This window comes from Apium graveolens, chromosome 5 (assembly GCF_009905375.1).
Source record: "Apium graveolens cultivar Ventura chromosome 5, ASM990537v1, whole genome shotgun sequence".
Lineage (NCBI taxonomy): Eukaryota > Viridiplantae > Streptophyta > Magnoliopsida > Apiales > Apiaceae > Apium > Apium graveolens.
The window spans coordinates 89,188,430-89,214,604 of NC_133651.1; positions in this window are offsets into that span (position 1 = coordinate 89,188,430).

The window sequence follows — 26,175 nt, forward strand, 5'->3', positions numbered from 1 at the left end:
GATTTTTATTTCAGCAAGTTGGGCATTTCTAATTTACATGCTCCAACTTGAGGAGGGGTATTAGGAAAATATATTAAATATATATATTATATTTTGGATATTTGTTATAAAAATATAATATTTTAATATTGAGATCTATATGCATACCCTCAAATGCACATTATTATCAGATTGTATGATTGAATAATAAAGAATATTTTTATCAATTTTATCAGAATCTTTCTCTTAATGTGTATAACATGTCTAGAAGAGATACACTACATGTCTATAATAGATACACTATACAATTTTCAACAACACAATTTGGAGAATTCCATGAGATTCTAAAATCCTACAAAGATAGATATCATAAGAGATTTGCCTCATCAAAAGTTAATTGTTACTATTAGATATATTTGTGATGTCATGTCTAATATGATTTGTGTTTAGTTTTCAGATATTATGTTAGATATATTTGATAATGTCATGGCTACTATGTTTTATGTTTAGCTTTCAGATCTTACTGAACAGGATAAATCAGTACTTAACTGTTGATCAGTACTTATACTGGAAGTCAGGACTTAAGGATATCAGTACGTATGTTATCAGGAGATAATCATCAGAAGATAGATATCAGAACTTAAGTGCTGAAGGACAATCAGATAAGGACAGTAGCTGATTAAAGGAAAGAAGATCAAGATAAACATAAGAAGAGATATGCATGAAGAAGGAATTCCGTGAAGAATGGAATACTTGGAAGAAAAGATATCTGATTGATATATTTTAGGAAGCAGGATTATATTCCATATCAATTAGCGATTATCTTGTAACTGTGTAGTATATAAACACAGACATAGGGTTTACACTATAAGTGTTATCATTATTAGAAAAGATTATTCATTGTAACCCTAGCAGCTCTCGTGATATTTGTTCATCACTGAGAGGTAACAGTTCCATACTGTAACAGAGTTTATTGTTTCAATAAAGTTTGTTTTCTGTTACTTAAGTTCTTAAAGTTCGATTTGAGTGTACTATACACTATATTCACCCCCTCTACAGTGTGTGTGTGACCTAACAATTGGTATCAGAGCTTATCTGTTAACATACATACAGTTAAAGATCCAAACACAATCATGTCGGACACAGAAACTCCAACTAAGCCTACCAAAACTGAGGAACCACCAAAGACACAAATTCAGAGTCGGTATAAGACCATCAGAGTTCCCATACTGAGACCATCTGAATATCCCATATGGAAGGTAAGGATGACCATGTTCCTGGAAGCAACAGTTCCAGAATACCTTGATAGAATCAAGGAAGGCCCTCACAAACCAACCAAGCTCGGTGTTGCAGTTGCAGGTGAAGCAGCAAAGACCGTACCAAAGGAGAAGAGTGATTATACTGCTGAGGATCAATTGCTAAGGATGCTAAGGTACGACACTTACTACATAGTGCCATTGATAATGTAATGTCAAACAGGGTAATCAACTGCAAGACTGCTAAGGAGATATGGGATGCTCTGGAAACAAGGTGTCAGGGAACTGACACAATTAAGAAGAACAGGAAGACAATACTCACTCCAGAGTATGAACACTTTGACTCAAAGGCTAATGAGTCATTGAATGATTTATATGATAGATTTGTCAAACTTTTGAATGATTTGTCATTGGTTGATAAAGAGTATGATCTTGAAGATTCAAACCTTAAGTTCCTGTTAGCTCTTCCTGAATGCTGGGATTTGAAGGCAACGACAATAAGAGACAACTACAATCTTGATGAAACAACTCTTGACGAAATCTATGGAATGCTCAAGACTCATGAGCTGGAGATGGAACAAAGAAGCAAGAGGAAAGGAGGAAAGTCAAGGACAGTTGCTCTTAAGGCTGAAGAAGAATTCCCCAAAGCAGCTTCCTCAAAGAAAGACAAGGGTAAATCTCTTTTCATAAAGTCTGATACTGAGTCATCAAGTTCTGAGAGTAATGATGACTCAGATTCTGAAAGCTTGCCTGAGACTGATGCTGATGAGGAGATGATGAAGCTGTGTGCTCTTATGGTGAAAGGAATCACAAAGATTGCATACAGGAAGTTCAGGAAGGGAAAGAAGTTTTCCAGGAAAGGCATAAGTTCTGATAAGAAGAATTTCAGAAGATCTGAAGGCAGAGGAGGAAAGTCTGACAGAGGAGATTACACCAATGTTAAATGCTATAACTGTGGTGAGAAAGGCCACATATCTCCTGACTGCAAGAAGGTAAAGGGTGACAAAGGCAAGGCTCTTGTCACAAAGCAGAAAAGCTGGACAGACACCTCAGACTCTGAAAGTGAGGAGAACTATGCATTGATGGCAAATGCTGATAAAGAAAGTGCTGAGAGCAGTTCTGAAGCTGCTGAAACAAAGGTACCTCAGACTACTTATGCTTTTCATATTGATGATATTAATGAGTTGAGAAGATATCTTAAAACCATGTTTGTTAGCTATAGAGGTCAAACTTTAACATGTGAAAGATTAACTTCTGAAAATCTTGCATTTAAGAAAAGGAATGATTTCTTAGAAAAAGAGTTAGTCATGTTCCATCAAACTCAGAAGGATAGAGATGATGCTTTTTATGTTAGGAATGAAGTGCTAAAATTAAATGAATCTCTAAAAACTGAGTTAGAAAAGGAAAGAGAGATTATCAGGACTTGGACTAACTCTGGCAAAACAACTCAAAATTTGCTAAGTAGTGGAAACTGGAAAGAGGGCTTAGGTTATGGAGAAGATAAGAAAGATAAAGGAACTGAAGAAATTAAGTATGTTGATAAGCAAAAGTCAAAGTTAAAACCTGTTAAATTTGTAACTGTAAAGTCTGAAAATGAAAAATCAGAAGTTACAAAGGAATCAACTTCTGACAAACTAAAACAGGAAAAGACAGCTGAAGTGAACATAGGCTTAATGACGAAGAAGCAGCTTAAACATAAGCTGAAAGATGTTAAGAATGCAAACAAGGTAAAATCACCTAGGAAAAATAGGAATGGAAAGGAAGGTGTGAATAAAAGCAATGATTATAAACCTGTTCCTGATGCTCCTAGGAAAATATGTCATAACTGTGGAAGTTCTAACCATCTGGCTTCTTTTTGCAGGAAGAATAAGAATATTAACTCCTTACCTTCAAAATCAGGAGTTAAGAGTCAGTCTGTTAGATACAAACCACAAAATCCTTGTTTTCATTGTGGTAGTTTATGGCATTCCATTTATACTTGTAAGGAATATCATAGTTTGTACTATGATTATTATCAAATAAAACCTTCTTTGAAGAAAGTTTCCATTGTTCCTTCTAGTGTAAATTCTGATTCAAAGTCTGATAGTGTAAGTTCTGATAAGAAAAATATTAACATAAACGCTGATGCTAAATCCGCTGCAAATGTTAACAAACTTAATAAGGCCAAAGGATCCAAGCAAGTCTGGGTCCTTAAAACTAATAATTAGTGGTCTTTGTGATTGCAGGGCAACAGGAAAAATATTCTAGTTCTGGAAAGTGGATGTTCAGGACATATGACTGGAAATAAGGCCCTGCTATCAGACTTTGTGGAGAAAGCTGGCCCAAGTATTTCTTATGGAGATGGCAACATTGGAAAAACATTGGGATATGGCAATATCAATCTTGGAAATGTCATAATTAAACAAGTAGCTCTAGTCTCAGGACTTAAACACAACCTACTGAGTATAAGTCAAATCTGTGACAGAGGTTATCATGTTGATTTCTTTGAAGAACACTGTAAAATTGTGAGTAAATCTAAAGGCAAAGTTATTCTGAAAGGATACAGGCGTGGTAACATTTATGAAGCTAAGCTTTCAACAAGTACTGATGGTTCTGCAATCTGTCTGATGAGTAGAGCATCAATTGAAGAAAGCTGGAATTGGCATAAGAAACTCTCTCATTTAAATTTCAACAATATAAATGAACTGGTCAAGAAAGATCTTGTGAGAGGATTGCCAAACACAGTATTTGCTCCTGATGGTCTTTGTGATTCATGTCAGAAAGCCAAACAAAGAAAATCTTCATTCAAGAGCAAGACTGAATCATCAATTCTTGAGCCTTATCATCTAATACATGTTGATCTATTTGGTCCAGTAAATGTCATATCTATTGCAAAGAAGAAGTATGCGTTGGTCATAGTGGATGAGTTCACCAGATACACATGGGTGTATTTCTTGCACACAAAAAGTGAAACTGCATCTATCTTGATTGATCATGTCAAACAGCTGGATAAAATGGTCAAAGATTCTGTGAAAATTTTAAGGAGTGATAATGGCACTGAGTTCAAGAATTTGATAATGGAAGAGTTCTGCAAAAGCCATGGAATAAAGCAGGAATTTTTTGCTCCTGGAACTCCACAGCAAAATGGAGTTGTTGAAAGGAAGAATAGAACTCTCATTGAAGCTGCATGTACAATGCTTGAAGAAGCAAAGCTTCCAACCTATTTCTGGGCTGAAGCTGTGCAGACTGCTTGTTTTACTCAAAATGCAACACTCATTAACAAGCATGGAAAAACACCATATGAGATGGTGAAGAAAAAGAAGCCAAATCTGAAATATTTTCATGTATTTGGATGCAAGTTTTTGTTCTCAAGACTCATCCTGAACAGCTATCAAAGTTTGATCTAAAAGCTGATGAAGGAATCTTTGTTGGATATCCACTTTCCACAAAAGCCTTCAGAGTCTATAATTTGAGAACAAAAGTGGTCATGGAATCTATCAATGTCTCTTTTGATGATAAGAAGATTACTGGTCTTGAAGATTTCATTGACCATGATCAGCTGAGATTTGAAAATGAAGACTCAAATTCTGATACTGAAAATCCTGACAGTCTAAGTCCTGATACTGTAAACTCTGATGGATTAAACTCTGATGTTATTGGAACTGTGGTGACTACGTCAAAGGAAGATGCACCTATGCAGGGGGAGCATACTCAAGATCCTACCACATCTCAAGAAACATCAGAACATGCATCTGGCTCTTCAAGTTCTGATTCGTCAAGTTCTGATAAGCCAAGTTCTGATAGTGCTGAAAATCTAAATACTGAAGAATCCAACTCAGAGAGCATAGTTTCAGGGGGAGCATCGGAAAATGAAAATGAAGATAGCATGGATCATGGGGGAGCATCCAGTTCTAGAGAAAACCTTCCATCTGCAAGGAAGTGGACAAAATCACATACACCTGTTTTGATAATTGGAAATCCTGATGCAGGTGTCAGAACTAGAACAGGTACTTCAAATGAATGTCTTTATAATTCTTTTCTCTCTCAGACTGAGCCAAAGAAAGTGGAAGAAGCTCTTCAAGATGCTGATTGGGTGCAAGCAATGCAGGAAGAGTTGAATGAATTTGAAAGAAACAAAGTCTGGACCCTAGTGCCAAGACCAAAGAATAGATCTGTTGTTGGTACAAAGTGGGTATTCAGAAACAAAACTGACAGTGATGGCATAATTACAAGGAATAAGGCAAGGCTGGTTGCAAAAGGACATTCTCAACAGGAGGGAATTGATTATGATGAAACATTTGCACCAGTTGCTAGGTTAGAAGCCATAAGGATATTCTTGGCTTATGCTGCTCACAAAAAGTTTACTGTCTTTCAAATGGATGTGAAAAGTGCTTTTCTCAATGGAGAATTGGAGGAAGAGGTATATGTTGAACAACATCCAGGTTTTGTAGATACCAAACATCCAGATTATGTCTACAGGCTTGATAAAGCACTTTATGGACTTAAGCAAGCTCCTAGAGCATGGTATGAGACTTTAGCTCAGTTTTTTCTGGAAAGTGGATTCAACAGAGGGACAATAGACAAAACACTGTTCTACCTCAACCATGAAAAGGACTTACTTCTGGTCCAGATTTATGTTGATGATATCATTTTTGGATCTACAAATGACAAACTTTGCAAGAAGTTTTCCAAACTAATGCAGTCAAGATATCAGTTGAGTATGATGGGGGAACTTAGCTATTTTCTGGGCCTTCAAGTCAAGCAGAATGAGGAAGGCACTTTTATTTGTCAAACCAAGTACACCAGAAACTTGCTGAAGAAATTTGGAATGCAAGATTGTTCAAGTGCATCCACTCCAATGGCCACTGCTACAAAACTGGATAAGGATACCGGTAAATCAGTAGATATTACTGACTACAGAGGTATGATTGGCTCTCTACTCTATCTAACTGCTAGTAGACCTGATATCATGTATGCTACCTGTCTTTGTGCAAGATTTCAAGCAGATCCAAGAGAACCTCACTTAACAGCTGTAAAAAGAATCTTTAAGTATCTTAAAGGAACAGCTGCTCTGGGATTATGGTATCCTAGAGAATCAGATTTTAAACTAATAGGTTACTCAGATGCAGATTTTGCAGGGTGCAAAATTGACAGGAAAAGCACAAGTGGAAGCTGCCAATTTCTTGGAGGCAGATTGGTTTCTTGGTACAGCAAGAAACAAAAGTCAATTTCCATATCAACTGCAGAAGCAGAGTATATTGCTACAGGAAGTTGTTATGCACAGATTCTTTGGATGAAGAATCAGTTACTGGATTATGGGTTAACATATTTCAAAATCCCTATTTACTGTGATAATCAAAGTGCTATTGCTATGACAGGTAATCCAGTTCAACACTCTATGACAAAGCACATCAGCATAAGGTACCACTTCATTAGGGAACATGTGGATGAAGGTACAGTGGAATTGCATTTTGTTCCCACAGATCAACAACTGGCAGATATCTTCACAAAACCACCGTGTGAAGCTACTTTTACAAGATTGGTAAATGAACTTGGAATGGTTTCAGGTTCTTTCTCTAAATCTGCTTAGACTTGTTCTGTGTTATCAGACTTTATGCTCAGTATTTACAGAATTAATCTCATTGTATATTCTGTGCTTAATTGATAAATGTCTTTAAGTACTGACTGTTGTCTGATATATGTTTCTAAACTCTGATAAGTGATATGTCTGTCCTAGTACCTATTCAATCCTATGAGGATAACTGTGCTAGATACTGACCTAGTAGTCTTCAATAAACAAATGATTCCATGTAAGAAGTAATTATTTCAGTGGAAATCTTATGACACTAGCAAATTCTGATAATTGAGCTTAGTTAAGTTTACTTTGTATATCTTATTACTAAGTCACAAATTAGAATAATGCTACTCATCTGTTAAGTTCTGATACTAGTAAAACTGCTGAATGTACTAAGTGCTAATAAACCTCACTTATCAAAAGAAAAAGCAAAAAGATCAAAGAATAAAATCAGGTACTCCTTTGAGAACTAGAGTAAAAATGTGGAAGGGACGACCCAAGTGCATTGCTGGTATTAAGTAAATATGCATTAGAAAAGCAAAATATTTTCTTGGTGACTTTTCACACTCTATGATTACTGGAGAAATACTCTGATAATAGCATAAATTCTGATAAACAGTCGTGACTCACTTACACTGAGAAGCTACTGTAAAATAGAATTTCAAAAGATGCATAAAATTAGCACAAAACAGTTGAGATGGACTCAAGCATAAACTCATTCATCAGTAGGTTTCAGGACAATGACAGCTCCTTAGCAAAATTTTAGTTATGCCTTATTTCTAAGATGTACTGAAGTGAATCAGACTTTACTCTTTGTCTGTTATTTAGCTTAATGCACACACTCATCACTCCATCTAAATGATGAAAATTTCTGTGGTGGTCTATGTTATTTTAGATAAACAGTCATTGTGTCATTGCACTAATTCTGAGGACAAGTTCTAGTTACATGTTCTAATGATTAAGTTCTAAAGTCTATAACTCAGAACTTGTATGAGTATTTACTAAGATGGGCATTCCATTTTCAAGTTAAGAAATTATGTTCTGATGACTGTTAAGTTCTGATATAAGTCTAAGTTCTGATATTACAGTCTAATGTTTTACTTGACTTATCTGTGAATAAAATTTAATAACAGTCTCAGTTAATAATTGAATATGTTATAGTGGAAGATTAATAGTCACTATTGTAACACCCCCAAATCCGAGGTCGGGGATCCGGGTTATCACGAGTTCCATTTCCCTTAATAACACCCAATCTTAATACACAATCAATTACTCTGTACTGTGACCCCATAATAAACACACACACCACAAGTTATAGTCTCAGAGATGAATATCCAAAAATAATCACAAGTTTTATTCCACAATTATATGTCAATACACCTTAAAAAGGTTTCTGAATAGATTTACATTTCTTTGCCATTATTACAATTGATAAAGATACATAAGTCTGGTACATCAAAAGTTGAAAGCCTAGCCTATTGGTTGTTCCTACCTCAGCTACAGCGACATCAACGCCTATAGGAAACTGCGAAACGTTTCCTAATCGCTTGCGAATCGGGAGCTTGGTCCTGTTCATCTTTTCTATCTGTTGTTGTGTGATGAAAGAAGAAAGCAAGGGTGAGCAGCAAGCCCACCAAAATAATATGTATAATGATTAATAATATATGAGCCTTCTCATAGTACTCATGAAAGTCTTGGTCAAAAGAAATGAACCAAGTTGATATCTTAATGCGATGAAGTCGCAAAATATTCAGTATATATATATATATATATATACTTTTCAAAATATTGGAAGTCCTCTTCCATGCATAATATACACAGAGTTCCAGTTTATAACTGTATAAAAATATCGTTGCAAGGTGATCACATATATCTACCCTTGTCTCAACGTTTTTCTGAAAATCTTTGATATGCATAAGATAATCATTTACTAGATATAAGTTTAAAAGATGAAGTTACAAGATACTCCAATATACTTATATCTTTTCCAAATACTACTTGAACTACCACCGTTCAAGTTATAATTAGTTTCAAAAGTTCATCACACTGATGAGACTACAAGATAAGACTTGAATAGATTCAATCTTTGAAATATTTTGAAGGAAATGAAGTTATGATATACTTCATTAAGTCCCGATATATATATACACCTATATATATACATACGTTTCTTGAAAACCTCTGTCATGTAAAGTATGAACAGAATTGCAATATCCAATAAATTTGGAAAGGAAAGAATTTTGGCATAAACCTGATATCTTGCTGATCAGGCAAAGATACCAATAAGTAACCTTTTCTACTAGTAGATGGACGAATTCTCCACTGGTCATCACCCTGGTCGCAATAGGACCTTATGTCGGACTGCCACTCAGCCACTTATGCATTTGATGGACTCCCACTGAGCCACTTACACTATCATGGACGCCCACTGAGCCCATGTTGCTTATGCCGACTCAATAGATGGACTTACTTCCCGAACCTTGGGTAAGTAATCAATTCATTTATCAAAACAGCAACCTCATTGCGAATATAAAATACACCACAGAGCCGGATCCCTCAGGTTTTGAGCGAGTATTTAAATCCCCTTTAAAAGGAAGATCTTAAATATAAAAATGAGTTTTGGGATCCGCTCTAACCTTTAAAAATCATTTTGAAGACTCGAAAACACTTTAAAGAGTGTTTGGAGTAATGCTGATTTAATGAAGTAAATCAGTCCCAATATATTTAGAAAATGTTTGAATATTATTATTTAAATAATATTCCCATAAAGAATAATCTTTATAAAAATAATTGAAGTAGAAGTTTTGAAACTTATACTTGAAATGAATATTAAATATCCAAAGATATACCTATACGAAAGTACTATCTTTATTTGAATAATCAAAAGTGAGTTTGATTATCGACACCTTATTCTTTAATAAAATAAAGAACATATCTCAGCAAATAATCGGAGTCATAGATCCTCAAATGAATATTCAAATAATATTCAATAAATAAAATAAGCTGAGTCATAAGCCCTCGAATGAATATTCGAAATAATATTCAATAAATAAATAAGCTGAGTCATAAGCCCTCGAATGAATATTCGAAATAATATTCATTAAATAATAAGCTGAGTCATAATACCTCGAATGAATATTATAAATAATATTCATTAAATAAAATAAAGGATTCATACATCCTCAAATGAATATCCAAGTAATATTCAATAAATAATATAAAGGAATCATAAGTCCTCGAATGAATATTCAAGATAATATTCAATAAATAATATAAAGGAGTCATAAGTCCTCGAATGAATATTCAAGATAATATTCATTAATAAAATAAAGTTATCGAATAAACCTTATTCGATTAATAGTTTTGAAAACTATAACCATATATATATATATATAAATATATATATATAAAATCTACTCGGGATCCTCGACTCCCGGTTTTAGAAAATGTTTTCACCTTTGGGTCCCTATACTAAGGGTATATGCAAATTACCGCTATTCTCTAGCATAGGTATTATCAACTGAACCAACAGATATATATGGCAAGAATACGAAACAGGCATGCATATATATACCATATCAGCATGCTTCAATATATCACAAAATTTGCTAATTAACCAACATGCATCTATCACAAGATAATGCATATACATATATACATCACAACAACATTATAACGGGTAGAAAACTTGCCTGAGCGACTGGGGGTTACAAAAGGCTCGGGACGAGTCTGGTAACCTATAAACAACAAGTAAGTTGGAATTAAACCAAAGTCACTTGTAAATCTATACTTTAACTAACTTAGACTCTAACGCTTGTTTTGCGCTTATTGATTCTCATAAGTCACTCGAGTACCCTCGGCTCCACCATTTTTAATAATTTAACCTTTACGAGTTTTAAGGCGATTCCTTCGCGAGTGTCTTACCAACTGCCTAACACACTTACCATAAATGTTTCTTACCCCAATTAGTCATTTAAGGTCCTTAACCAAGATTTCAAAGTAAGGCGAGGGGAAAAGTTTCGTTCGCGAAATGCCGTTACTTGAAACGGTCGTTTCTCCTAAACCGTGCATCGGAATCGAACAAACTACATATCAAAACGAAGCTCGTAACACGAGCTATCTAGACATGGCAATGGTCATAATATAGCGGGGGGGTCCTAATGTTATGCACAAAGATTGAACGTTACGACGGCTATGTTTACGCGATTTCCCAATTTTAACCCATTCAAAAACCATCACAATTCAACCTCAACCCATTCATACAACCAAAGTCCATCCTCATCACATCATAACAGCCCCAAATCAACTCAATTTTAACATTCATACTTATGCCTAAGCTTGAATTTAACTATACTACATTCTTTTAACCAAAACAACAAGATTTACCATTCCATTTCAATACCACTTCAACCCAAACTCTAAACCACAAACATTAAGCTACAATATCACCATAATAATCAAAATCATCTTATTAAACATAGGAATCTAGGGTTTGGAGATGATATACCTTCCTTGAAGTGGTGGGAGTAGCTAGGAAGCCTTAAGAAGCTTTGAGAAGTCTTAGGGATGCTTGGATCTTAAAGGAAAACAAGAAAAATTTCAAGTTAAAAACTTGAAAACACTATTCATTGTCTTCTTCATTGATTTAATGAAGAAGATTGAGAAAGAATTGATGGCTTAAACTCATGATATAGCCCTAACTATGCATAAGGATGATTAGGGAATTAACTCACCAATTTAGGAAGCTTGAATCTTGAATTTTTGAAATTTCTTGCCTTTAAAGATGAAAAAGCCGAGAGCAAATGAAGAACAATGCCTTGGTTTCTTTTTGTTTTGATGAAGAATGAATTATTTGGCTTGGTTGATTTGGTTTTGTTTTGTTTTTGGTTAATTACCAATTTAACCTTGATTTTGTGTGGTTAATAATCCACCACATCTCCTTCCTTCCCATGTCATGCCTATGTCATGTTGTGATGTCATCTTTCCCTCCTTGTCCTCTTCTCATTCGTTGGGTGACATCACTCTCTCTAATCCCTTTGATTAACTTCCTAATTGTTTGCCTAATGACCGCTGATCTGTTATACGGTTCGCTTAACTTTCGTTTTCGTTTATCGTTTGAGGGATCATACCCGGGATCTTATTACTTGGGTTCCCTTAACCTTTCTCAATACATTATATTCCTTTTTATGATCCTCTCTTATAATCCTTTAATTTAAGTCCTTCGTATCCTGTTACCTTATATTCAATTCTTTCCGTATTGTAACACCCCCAGATCCGGGGTCGGGAATCCGGGTTGTCACGGTCTTTCTTTCCACAATATCACTTTACTTAATTAATAATAAATACCCTCATGCTGTGACCCCACACTAACACACACCACAACTCGTTATAGTCTCAGAGATGAAATTGAAATAAGTACAAGTCTTTGAATCCACAATTTAAAATTATTACAACCCAAAATGATTACTTGATAATTTACAGTTAATTGCCATTATCTGCCACAAGTTATAATTATACATAATTGGATTCTCAAAAGTAGATGGTCTAAACTACAATGGATCTACCTCTGCAGCTATAGCAGCTACAATATCAGCGGGAAGACGCGGGACGCTTCCCACGCGCTTGCGCTGGGTCTGCTGGAGTCTGGCCATCTCTCCTAACTGTTGTTGTGTGATGAAGAAATAAAGCAAGAGTGAGCCTTACAGCTCGCAAGATAATATGTAGTGATAACAATAATACAAGTATCTAAGTGGATACTTACTAAAATCTTTATCGTGTGTAAGATAATTACTTACTAGATATAAGTAAAAACAAGGAATGAAGTTACCAATACTTCCCCACACTTATATCATTTATAAAGCTACTTGAACTATCACCGTTCAAAGTATAATAAAATTCACGAGGTCATCCCATAGATGAGACCACAAATAAACTTGAAAATATTTGATCTTTGAAATATTTTGAAAAGAAATGAAGTTACGAGATACTTCATTCAATGGATACACCAATAAAAATGTTTGACCCTGTCAATGCTTCGGCAACCACCCATTAGTAGCCTTTCGATCGAAATGCTACGGGTAGTGTTGCAGAATTATCCAAATGGATGATGAACTCATTACGGGAGTTTACCGCGCCAGGAAGACCACTTACGATGATCAGTCGTAGTAGTACAACCCCACCATTTTCTACATGTAGAGGAGAACCTGTCGGATTTACTTGTCAACCGAACACTGAACTCCTAAGGAATGGACCGCCTTAGCGGAACTTCCAGGCCATTTGGGCCAATATAATAAGGCTGGGCCGGCGCTACTCGACCACTTACGCCACTCCTAGTTCAGATGAAATCCATGACTCTGAAACGTAAAGCTCGTTTCCCCCTTTCCCCAAGTAGAAACTTGTTGATACGGCTCCACCAAGAAGTCGTACCTAGTTGGAAAGGAAAACTCACCGATATTTCCCAGGCGATGCCTGTTAATGGATTAACTTGTTCCAAGAATTTTACTTCCCGAATATTGGGTAAGTAATCAAAAACTCTTTTACCAAGACAGCAACCTTGTTGCGAATATAAAACACACCACCGAGCCGGATCCCCCAGGTTTTGAGCGAGTATTTAAATCCCCTTTTTAAAAGGAAGATCTTAAATATAAAAATAGTTTTGGGATCCGCTCTAACTTTTGAAAATCATTTTAAAGACTCGAAAACACTTTAAAGAGTGTTTGGAGTAAAACTGATTTAATGAAGTAAATCAGTCCCCAGAATATTTAGAAAATGTCTGAATATTATTATATAAATAATATTCCCATAAAAATAATCTTTATAAAATAATTGAAGTAGAAGTATTAAAACTTATACTTGAAATGAATAGCAAATAATCAAAGATATACTTATACGAAAGTAATATCTTTATTTGAATAATCAAAAATAAGTTTGATTATCGACACCTTATTCTTTAATAAAATAAAGAATATATCTCAGCAAATAATCGGAGTCATAGATCCTCAAATGAATATTCAAATAATATTCAATAAATAAAATAAGCTGAGTCATAATACCTCGAATGAATATTATAAATAATATTCATTAAATAAAAGAAAGGAGTCATACATCCTCAAATGAATATTCAAATAATATTCGATAATAATGTAAAGGAGTCATACACCTTCGAATAATATTCGGAATAATATTCAAATAATAAAATAAAAGGAGTCATAAGTCCTCGAATGAATATTCGTAATAATATTCATTAAATAAAATAAAGTTATCGAATAAACCTTATTCGGTTAATAGTTTGGAAAAACTATAACCATATATATATATAAATATATATATATATATATATAGTTCCATATCCATATATACAAAAATCTACTCGGGATCCTCGACTCCCGGTTTTAGAAAATATTTTCACCTTTGGGTCCCTATACTAAGGGCATATGCAAGATACAACTATCCTCTAGCATAGGTATTATCAAATAAACCAACAGATATATATCTCAAGAATATAAAACAGGCATGCATATATACCATATCACATGCTACAATATATCGCAACATTTGCTAAATAACAATCATGCAATATCACAAGATAATGCATATACATACATTTACATCACAACAACAGTGTATCGGATAGAATACTTGCCTGAGCGCTCCCGGATAGGCTTAAGCTTAGAGTGGGTCCGATAACCTATGAACAACAACATAAGTCGGAATTAAACCCCGGTCGCTTAAGAAACTAGACTTTAACCATTTAGAGTCCTAACGTTCGCTTTCGCGCTTAACGATTTACTTAATTCGCTCGAGTACCCTCGGCTCCACCATTTTTAATAAATTGACCTTTACGAGTTTTAACGCGATTCCTTCGCGAATGACTTACCAACTGCCTAACACACTTACCATAAATGTTTCACACATTAATTAATCCTTTTTGGTCTTTAACCTACATTCCAAAGTAAGGCGAGGGAAAAAGTTTCGCTCGTGAAACGCCGTTACTTGAAACGGTCGTTTCTCCTAAACCGTAAATCGGAATCGGACGAACTACATATCAAAACGAAGCTCGTAACATGAGCTATCCAAACATGGCAGTGGTCACAATTTAGCAGGGGGTTCTCGGGTCCTAATGCTATGCACAAAAACAGTCCAAAGAAAATCGGACGTTACGACGGCTATGTTTACGCGATTTCCCATTTTTAAAACTACCCACAATCATCACAAACCATCCTCAAATCCACACACATCAAACACCCATCCTTACCACATCATAACAATCCCAAACAATTCAATATTACTCATTCATACATATGCTTAACCTAACTTTAATCATGCTTTAAGTTTCTTTAAATCAAAACCACTAAATTATCATTTCATTTCACCACCATTCCAAATCTCAACTCTAAACATAACAACAAGATACCATAACATCTTACTCATCAAAATCACTTTATAATATATATGAACCTAGGGTTTGAAAGTGGTATACCTTCCTTGGATTGGTGGGTGAAGCTAGGAAGCCTTAATAAGCTTGGAGTAGTCTTAAGAAAGCTTGGATCTTCAAGAAAACAAGAAAAAAACTCAAGTTAAAACTTGAAAACACTATTCATTGTCTTCTCCAATGATTAAATCAAGAAGCTAGAGAAAGAATTTGTGGCTTAAACTTATGATATAGCCATTACTAAGCATAAAGAAGGTTAGGGAATTTTCTTACCAATTAAGGATGCTTGGATCTTGATTTTGGAAATTTTAAGCTTTGAAAAATGCAAAAAGCCGTGAGCAAGATGAAGAACAATGCCTTGGCTGATTTTTTTTGACTTTTGATGAAATGATTTGCTAGTTGGTTGGCTTGGTTTTGTTTTTGATTTAGCAAATTACCACCTTGTCCTTGCATTTGTGTGGTCCTAAATCAACCACACCTCCTTCCTTCCATGTCATGCTTATGTCACCCCTATGATGTCATCCTCCCTTCCTTGTCTCCTTTCTATTGGTTGGATGACATCACTCCCCTTAAACCCTTTGATTAACTCCCTAATCGTTTGCCTAATGACCGCTGATCTGTTGCACGGTTCGCTTAACTTTCGTTCTCGTTTATCGTTTGAAGGATCATACCCGGGATCTTATTACTTAGGTTCCCTTGACCTTTCTCAATACATTATATTCCTTTTTATGATCCTCTATTATAATCCTTTAATTTAAATCCTTTTTATCCTGTTACCTTATACTCAATTCTCTCCGTATCTTGTGGATTTCCGGGAAAAACCAAAGTGTTCGGAATTGGGTTCTGACGATATTTACATACACTTATATACTTCATATAGTACTAATAAAATCCCAGAATATCCATAACAGAACCCCTACATAGTGTGGCGTGAAAAGTTTTCTCATTCAGCTAAAACACTATTCACAAGGGTTACAAAAAGTTGAAAAATTTTGGGGTTATTACAGTCTCCCCTCCTTAAAAGGATTCCGTCCCGGAATCAGATAGAAAACAAATAGGGATACTTTCTTAGTATTGCACTTTCTAACTCTCAAGTCAATTCTCCCATATTGTGGTTCTACCATCAAACTCTTACTAGTTTGATAACCCTTCTCCTAAGCACTCGTTCCTTCTTAATCTATACCCTTCCTGGTTGGTCCATATAGGTTACGTCTGGTTGCATGTCTATGCGCTCATATGCCCCTATTTAACTGGCATCTGAATTACACTTCCTTAACATTGATACGTGAAACACGTTACGACCTGCTACATGTTCGGGGTTAGGGCTAGCTCATATGCTAACTTCCCAAACGTCTTAATATATCCCAGGGTCCAACAAATTGTAGACTTAGCTTTCCTTTCTTTCCGAACCTCATCAATCCTTTCCAAGGGATACCTATAACATTACTAGGTCCCCTATTTCATACTCTTTATCCTTTCGTGTCAAATCAACATACTTATCATGTCCATCTTGGGCTACTACCAGCCGTCCTCTGATTAGATCTATCATATCCTTGGTCCTTTGGACTACTGCGGGTCCGAGCATCTTGCGCTCTACAACTTCATCCTAACATAAGGGAGATCGACATTGTCTTCCCTCAAGGATCTCATAAGGCGACATCTCGATAATGACATATGATCTATTGTCGTAAGTTAACTTAATCCGTGTTAAGTGATCATTCCAAATTCTTTCAAGTCTACTGCACAGACTCTCATCATAGCTTCTAACATTATAGCTTTTACTTCTCAATACCCATTCTTTTCCAGTTCGTAATCGCTATCACCTTCCGTTCCTAATATTATACTGGTTATACTTTTGCTTGTTAGCGTTCTATAACCTTTTAATAACCACGTCAACCTTAGTATCACGAATGTGTTCCCATTCCGCATACTACCACCACTTTATTACTCCTTTTTCAGTTGTTTCTATTTTCCAAAATTTGATCAATCAAATAGAAGTAAAGGAATTTGTTGAGAGATCACTATGATCATGAACACTTGTTATATTGCATAGTTAGTACAGAAGGTGGCCAGCCTTTAGTACTTGACAAGCAATTAAACAATAGCTGGTATCCTACTCGGCTTCTATCACACAGATAGATAGTCATTCGGCAATACCTCCCCTTTTGGAAGGGTTGTCCTTCTCAGATTACATGAAATGAAAAGAAGAGAAAAGAACGAATTGAAGAGAATTGTATATTCATAAAAATTTTATTGCCATAAAATATCTGGCTTGGAACCTACCTCTGAATTATAGAGGTTTGTCATAGGAGAACAAAACATAAACGTATTTATATCAGTATCAAGTATTATAGCATCGTATTTCACGTGCCTAAATATTTTCGCTATCCCGTCCATCATTCTATGGACCCATGCCCCTCCTCGAGCTTATACACAATTACCTTTGAAACTCCCTCGACATCGAAAATCGAACCTGGGATCTCATTCTAGACATCATCGTTACTAGAATTCTATGCTTGCACCGCAACCTTCCTCGTATAATAATACGACTCTCTATTGATAAGAAAGAATAATAATTCACTAGGTAGATACTCTACTTAATTAGTCTATCAATGATAACTTATACATTACCACGACCCGATTAGTGGTACTCAATCTCAACATCCATTCCAATACAACTCTCACGGTTGTAATCAGCTCGTTACTCGCAGAATCATTGCTGCCTTACTATGGTCCACCACTGACCCACTGTAGTCATTCCTTTTCCATGAAATCTTAATAACTAACCATACGGAGTCCATACATCTCGTATCTAATTCTCCTAAGGAGTTAACATAACCACCAATCACAATTTATGAAGAACACTCCAAACTCTGACGTACCTTCATGACATGAAGCAGATAAAAGTGCAGAAGAGTTTCAATCAAAGCAACGATAGCAGGTTAATACCATTCGTAATCATATGCCTTCAATAGAAGACTTAACTCAAAGGTTTGTTTAGTCCTTTTTGAAACATGGTCCTGGCTTATCTCAAGATAGGACCTCCTAAGATAGATAGCCCGTTCATGGCGATTACGCGAATTAAACCTTTACCAACTACTATTACGGTCGGGTATTGCACAGTCATCAAAAGGAAAGTCAATCTTCCAAACCATAATACAACCTTCACAACTTTAACCATCATCACTGTATTCCTCTCGCACGAGCGCCTATAATCATCCTCTTACCTTTAAAGTGTCGGCCACCTCTTTGGCCTTTCCTGATAGTAAAATTTCCTTACAGTCAATGTCACATTAACCACCTCCAAATAAATTTCTACCTTATTTCAATCACAGCTTATGTGAAAATGCTTTCCTTAAAATCTGATGAGTAAAAAAAAATCACCATTTTTCCATAAGTTATTGCCTCAGTCTTTAGAGGTTAATCACTGTCATGACTGACTCTCAATCATAATTAGAACATCTTTTATCTTAAGTCCTAATTGCCCTGAATAATTTCGACCATTACTGGTTCGATCCATACTTTCTCGTGGTTTAACACGTGCCCCACTTGGCAACATTATAATTACGTCATATTTCCTTTATCAACATTTCTATTCTTGAAAATTTTGAATATTACCTTTCTCCTTGTAAACCTCTAAGGTTATCCTTCAATCGTTCTTCCTGTATTCCCTAGATACAGGGCATATCAAAATACCATTTACTAATACCAGAATCATAGTCTATATACTTCTGAAAAAAATTTCTCCATTGATCCTTAAAGGTTGTTACTACCTTAACCCTTTCCAATTCATATTGTCAAAACTCATACTATCCCTATTAAGGGTGAAATGCAAACCTTTATGCATTCCCCTAGGATTCATTTTAAGTTACCGATGTTCTAGCCTTAATTCCACCTTTAAAAAGGTACAAGCATCCTTCCATGGATAAATAAAGTCATATATCCCTGATATGGGTATCTTATTCAATCATTCCCACCTCGATAGTAAATGCCTAATTTCACAATAACATCTGTATACAAAATGAGGTTAATCAAAATGGCCTCCAAAAGATAACAACGGTTATCCGCTTTTCTTGCCTAATCTGGTAACGATAACATGGATGTTCTGGAAGATATTGGTCGTGTTCAACGTGAACTTATTCTTAATAATTCCTTATTTACTTTTGTTGTTTATCTCAACAGTCACCTCAATGTTGGGATATCTTTCATATCTGGCGTCTCCCTTTCTGGGTATTATGCCACCGGTCTTACACTTCACCTTCTTGAAGGTCACTTCCTTCATCCAATTTTCTTAATTTCTTACTTTCTTATCCCCTTAGTCTATCCGCGTCTCATTATTTATCCTTCGAATTATCTCAAGGTTTCCTCGAATCCTCCCAACTTACAGGGGATAAACTATATGCATCTCTTATGCCTTCAACCGTCAACTTTAACTCATGGTGAATCACCCTCATCCTGACGATCATATACTTTTCTATTTCTATTAATAGGAGTCTTTAGGGTTTCCTCATACCCAACTCCCTTATCATTCCTCAAACTCTGTTGCCTTTTTATTCCTCTCCACTTCAATTCCTTTTTATTTTCTTTTCTCTTATCATTATTTCATGAACCAACACAACATAAGCATTGATTTCAAATATCCCGTCATTCTGGATTCGCGTCTTCAGAACGAATCTTAACAACTTTTACAGCTTAGATTCATAATTCATCATACTCGTCTGCCTTTGTTCTGGCTCTAAAGCTTTTACACTATTCCATAACCTTGGGAATTACGATCCCGAAAACAATTGGCTGAACTTTAATCAGTTTATTATAATCTCTTGCTCCGTGCCTTCCTTGGCCTTTCACCAGCGGGTGGTCTCTCTCTTGGGAGGGTAAGTGACAAAACAGTCTTTTGTGGTTCGTCAATCATTTAGAATCTCGAATGATTCCTATATTTCCTTTAGCCAGGCTCTTGCCTCGACTGGGTCAGCTTGTTCCTTGGAACTCTGAGAGCTTAGCGACTTAAAGGTCATGTAAGAATTTCTCACCGCACTGTCTCCTCAGGGTGGTGGTTGGGGATAATAGTCTAAGTTCTTTTTAGACAGGTCCATGAATTTCCGTATAGGAGTACCGTCTCGGGTCTCCTTATCTCGCTTCGACTTTTGCTTCCTCAGTCTAAATGTTTCTTCCTACTCCCCATAATTGGGGTCATCTTTTAATTTAAAATCCTCATTTTCCACTCCATTATGTTATGGGTTCCTTTTGTCTTGGTGGCAACCTCCCTGACTATCACGTTCAGGGTTTGCTCTAACTCTTATTCCTCAAACTAGCTTTCATCTAAGATTTCATCTTTAAGCTCTTAAACCTTTGGAACCCAAATTCTATAGGAATACCTCATTATTCCCTTATCATCTCTCTCGGTATTAATCTCATACCTATTTGTTGGCTCTCTGCCTTCATTCATCACTTTTACTGGCACAATATTTTCTTTTCCAATAATTCGGGCTGTATTGCAATCTCAAACAGCTTTTCGGTACCGGCTCCGGTTACCTTCACTTCTATTTCCATTTTCTCAAAATCTCTTATAAACTCCCCAAAAGACATTATCATCTTGAGTCTCTCCTTTTTACTAAGGGCATCAGCCACCACATTGGCTTTCCCCCGAATGATAAAGAATCTCATAATCGTAATCCTTGATTAGCTCTAACCGCCTCCTCTGGCGTATGTTGAGCTCTTTCTACGCAAAAATGTACTAGAGCTCCTATGGTTTGTGTAAATCTTGCACTTCTCTCCATACAAGTAGTGCCTCCAATCTTTAGGGAAAAACTATTGCCACGAGCCCAAGCTCATGGGTGGGGATATCGAATTTTATACTTCCTTAATTGTCTTGACGCAGACGCGATTATCTTGCTGTGCTATATAAGAAGCACCCTAATTCCTTATGCGAAGCGTCACTTACAAATCACAAAATCTCCTTTTCCATCCGGCAACGCCATCATAGGGGCCGTCACCAATCTTTGCTTCAGTTCTTAAAATCTTTTCTCGTATTTCTCTGTCCATTCGAACTTCTCAGTCTTACGAGTAAGCCGCGTTAAAGGGCTACTATCTTTACAACTTGAACGAACCTCCGGTAGTGACCGGCCAATCCTACCTCTGGTAGTTTCCCTAACCATGGTCATCAATTCCTCAGTGGTCCTTTATTCATTCTTGTCAGGATCCTCCATGGGATCCTCCTCAATAACTATCCCTTCTAGGACAACATCATCAACCGCTACATCCTCACTATCAACATCATCCGGTCCTGCATTAGGACACTCTATCGGATCCGCAATCCGATCTCCAATTAGTAATAAAATATCATCGCGATGTTGCTCCTCAACCTCAGGGTTCGGAGTCCCGCTACCATATACGATAACGAACTACGCTCCTATCACGATATTTATAAGGGTTCCCATAAGGGTTTTAACTGTCAGTACTACGTTAGGTAGTCCGACTATGAACTTGGCAAGAGTTCTTATTATCTTAGTGAACTTATTATCTTAACGTCCCATCATCTCTGAGGTTTATAACGCTTAGCTCTGATACCATTTCTGTAACACCCCCAGATCCGGGGTCGGGAATCCGGGTTGTCACGGTCTTTCTTTCCACAATATCACTTTACTTAATTAATAATAAATACCCTCATGCTGTGACCCCACACTAACACACACCACAACTCGTTATAGTCTCAGAGATGAAATTGAAATAAGTACAAGTCTTTGAATCCACAATTTAAAATTATTACAACCCAAAATGATTACTTGATAATTTACAGTTAATTGCCATTATCTGCCACAAGTTATAATTATACATAATTGGATTCTCAAAAGTAGATGGTCTAAACTACAATGGATCTACCTCTGCAGCTATAGCAGCTACAATATCAGCGGGAAGACGCGGGACGCTTCCCACGCGCTTGCGCTGGGTCTGCTGGAGTCTGGCCATCTCTCCTAACTGTTGTTGTGTGATGAAGAAATAAAGCAAGAGTGAGCCTTACAGCTCGCAAGATAATATGTAGTGATAACAATAATACAAGTATCTAAGTGGATACTTACTAAAATCTTTATCGTGTGTAAGATAATTACTTACTAGATATAAGTAAAAACAAGGAATGAAGTTACCAATACTTCCCCACACTTATATCATTTATAAAGCTACTTGAACTATCACCGTTCAAAGTATAATAAAATTCACGAGGTCATCCCATAGATGAGACCACAAATAAACTTGAAAATATTTGATCTTTCCTTATTTCAATCACAGCTTATGTGAAAATGCTTTCCTTAAAATCTGATGAGTAAAAAAAAATCACCATTTTTCCATAAGTTATTGCCTCAGTCTTTAGAGGTTAATCACTGTCATGACTGACTCTCAATCATAATTAGAACATCTTTTATCTTAAGTCCTAATTGCCCTGAATAATTTCGACCATTACTGGTTCGATCCATACTTTCTCGTGGTTTAACACGTGCCCCACTTGGCAACATTATAATTACGTCATATTTCCTTTATCAACATTTCTATTCTTGAAAATTTTGAATATTACCTTTCTCCTTGTAAACCTCTAAGGTTATCCTTCAATCGTTCTTCCTGTATTCCCTAGATACAGGGCATATCAAAATACCATTTACTAATACCAGAATCATAGTCTATATACTTCTGAAAAAAATTTCTCCATTGATCCTTAAAGGTTGTTACTACCTTAACCCTTTCCAATTCATATTGTCAAAACTCATACTATCCCTATTAAGGGTGAAATGCAAACCTTTATGCATTCCCCTAGGATTCATTTTAAGTTACCGATGTTCTAGCCTTAATTCCACCTTTAAAAAGGTACAAGCATCCTTCCATGGATAAATAAAGTCATATATCCCTGATATGGGTATCTTATTCAATCATTCCCACCTCGATAGTAAATGCCTAATTTCACAATAACATCTGTATACAAAATGAGGTTAATCAAAATGGCCTCCAAAAGATAACAACGGTTATCCGCTTTTCTTGCCTAATCTGGTAACGATAACATGGATGTTCTGGAAGATATTGGTCGTGTTCAACGTGAACTTATTCTTAATAATTCCTTATTTACTTTTGTTGTTTATCTCAACAGTCACCTCAATGTTGGGATATCTTTCATATCTGGCGTCTCCCTTTCTGGGTATTATGCCACCGGTCTTACACTTCACCTTCTTGAAGGTCACTTCCTTCATCCAATTTTCTTAATTTCTTACTTTCTTATCCCCTTAGTCTATCCGCGTCTCATTATTTATCCTTCGAATTATCTCAAGGTTTCCTCGAATCCTCCCAACTTACAGGGGATAAACTATATGCATCTCTTATGCCTTCAACCGTCAACTTTAACTCATGGTGAATCACCCTCATCCTGACGATCATATACTTTTCTATTTCTATTAATAGGAGTCTTTAGGGTTTCCTCATACCCAACTCCCTTATCATTCCTCAAACTCTGTTGCCTTTTTATTCCTCTCCACTTCAATTCCTTTTTATTTTCTTTTCTCTTATCATTATTTCATGAACCAACACAACATAAGCATTGATTTCAAATATCCCGTCATTCTGGATTCGCGTCTTCAGAACGAATCTTAACAACTTTTACAGCTTAGATTCATAATTCATCATACTCGTCTGCCTTTGTTCTGGCTCTAAAGCTTTTACACTATTCCATAACCTTGGGAATTACGATCCCGAAAACAATTGGCTGAACTTTAATCAGTTTATTATAATCTCTTGCTCCGTGCCTTCCTTGGCCTTTCACCAGCGGGTGGTCTCTCTCTTGGGAGGGTAAGTGACAAAACAGTCTTTTGTGGTTCGTCAATCATTTAGAATCTCGAATGATTCCTATATTTCCTTTAGCCAGGCTCTTGCCTCGACTGGGTCAGCTTGTTCCTTGGAACTCTGAGAGCTTAGCGACTTAAAGGTCATGTAAGAATTTCTCACCGCACTGTCTCCTCAGGGTGGTGGTTGGGGATAATAGTCTAAGTTCTTTTTAGACAGGTCCATGAATTTCCGTATAGGAGTACCGTCTCGGGTCTCCTTATCTCGCTTCGACTTTTGCTTCCTCAGTCTAAATGTTTCTTCCTACTCCCCATAATTGGGGTCATCTTTTAATTTAAAATCCTCATTTTCCACTCCATTATGTTATGGGTTCCTTTTGTCTTGGTGGCAACCTCCCTGACTATCACGTTCAGGGTTTGCTCTAACTCTTATTCCTCAAACTAGCTTTCATCTAAGATTTCATCTTTAAGCTCTTAAACCTTTGGAACCCAAATTCTATAGGAATACCTCATTATTCCCTTATCATCTCTCTCGGTATTAATCTCATACCTATTTGTTGGCTCTCTGCCTTCATTCATCACTTTTACTGGCACAATATTTTCTTTTCCAATAATTCGGGCTGTATTGCAATCTCAAACAGCTTTTCGGTACCGGCTCCGGTTACCTTCACTTCTATTTCCATTTTCTCAAAATCTCTTATAAACTCCCCAAAAGACATTATCATCTTGAGTCTCTCCTTTTTACTAAGGGCATCAGCCACCACATTGGCTTTCCCCCGAATGATAAAGAATCTCATAATCGTAATCCTTGATTAGCTCTAACCGCCTCCTCTGGCGTATGTTGAGCTCTTTCTACGCAAAAATGTACTAGAGCTCCTATGGTTTGTGTAAATCTTGCACTTCTCTCCATACAAGTAGTGCCTCCAATCTTTAGGGAAAAACTATTGCCACGAGCCCAAGCTCATGGGTGGGGATATCGAATTTTATACTTCCTTAATTGTCTTGACGCAGACGCGATTATCTTGCTGTGCTATATAAGAAGCACCCTAATTCCTTATGCGAAGCGTCACTTACAAATCACAAAATCTCCTTTTCCATCCGGCAACGCCATCATAGGGGCCGTCACCAATCTTTGCTTCAGTTCTTAAAATCTTTTCTCGTATTTCTCTGTCCATTCGAACTTCTCAGTCTTACGAGTAAGCCGCGTTAAAGGGCTACTATCTTTACAACTTGAACGAACCTCCGGTAGTGACCGGCCAATCCTACCTCTGGTAGTTTCCCTAACCATGGTCATCAATTCCTCAGTGGTCCTTTATTCATTCTTGTCAGGATCCTCCATGGGATCCTCCTCAATAACTATCCCTTCTAGGACAACATCATCAACCGCTACATCCTCACTATCAACATCATCCGGTCCTGCATTAGGACACTCTATCGGATCCGCAATCCGATCTCCAATTAGTAATAAAATATCATCGCGATGTTGCTCCTCAACCTCAGGGTTCGGAGTCCCGCTACCATATACGATAACGAACTACGCTCCTATCACGATATTTATAAGGGTTCCCATAAGGGTTTTAACTGTCAGTACTACGTTAGGTAGTCCGACTATGAACTTGGCAAGAGTTCTTATTATCTTAGTGAACTTATTATCTTAACGTCCCATCATCTCTGAGGTTTATAACGCTTAGCTCTGATACCATTTCTGTAACACCCCCAGATCCGGGGTCGGGAATCCGGGTTGTCACGGTCTTTCTTTCCACAATATCACTTTACTTAATTAATAATAAATACCCTCATGCTGTGACCCCACACTAACACACACCACAACTCGTTATAGTCTCAGAGATGAAATTGAAATAAGTACAAGTCTTTGAATCCACAATTTAAAATTATTACAACCCAAAATGATTACTTGATAATTTACAGTTAATTGCCATTATCTGCCACAAGTTATAATTATACATAATTGGATTCTCAAAAGTAGATGGTCTAAACTACAATGGATCTACCTCTGCAGCTATAGCAGCTACAATATCAGCGGGAAGACGCGGGACGCTTCCCACGCGCTTGCGCTGGGTCTGCTGGAGTCTGGCCATCTCTCCTAACTGTTGTTGTGTGATGAAGAAATAAAGCAAG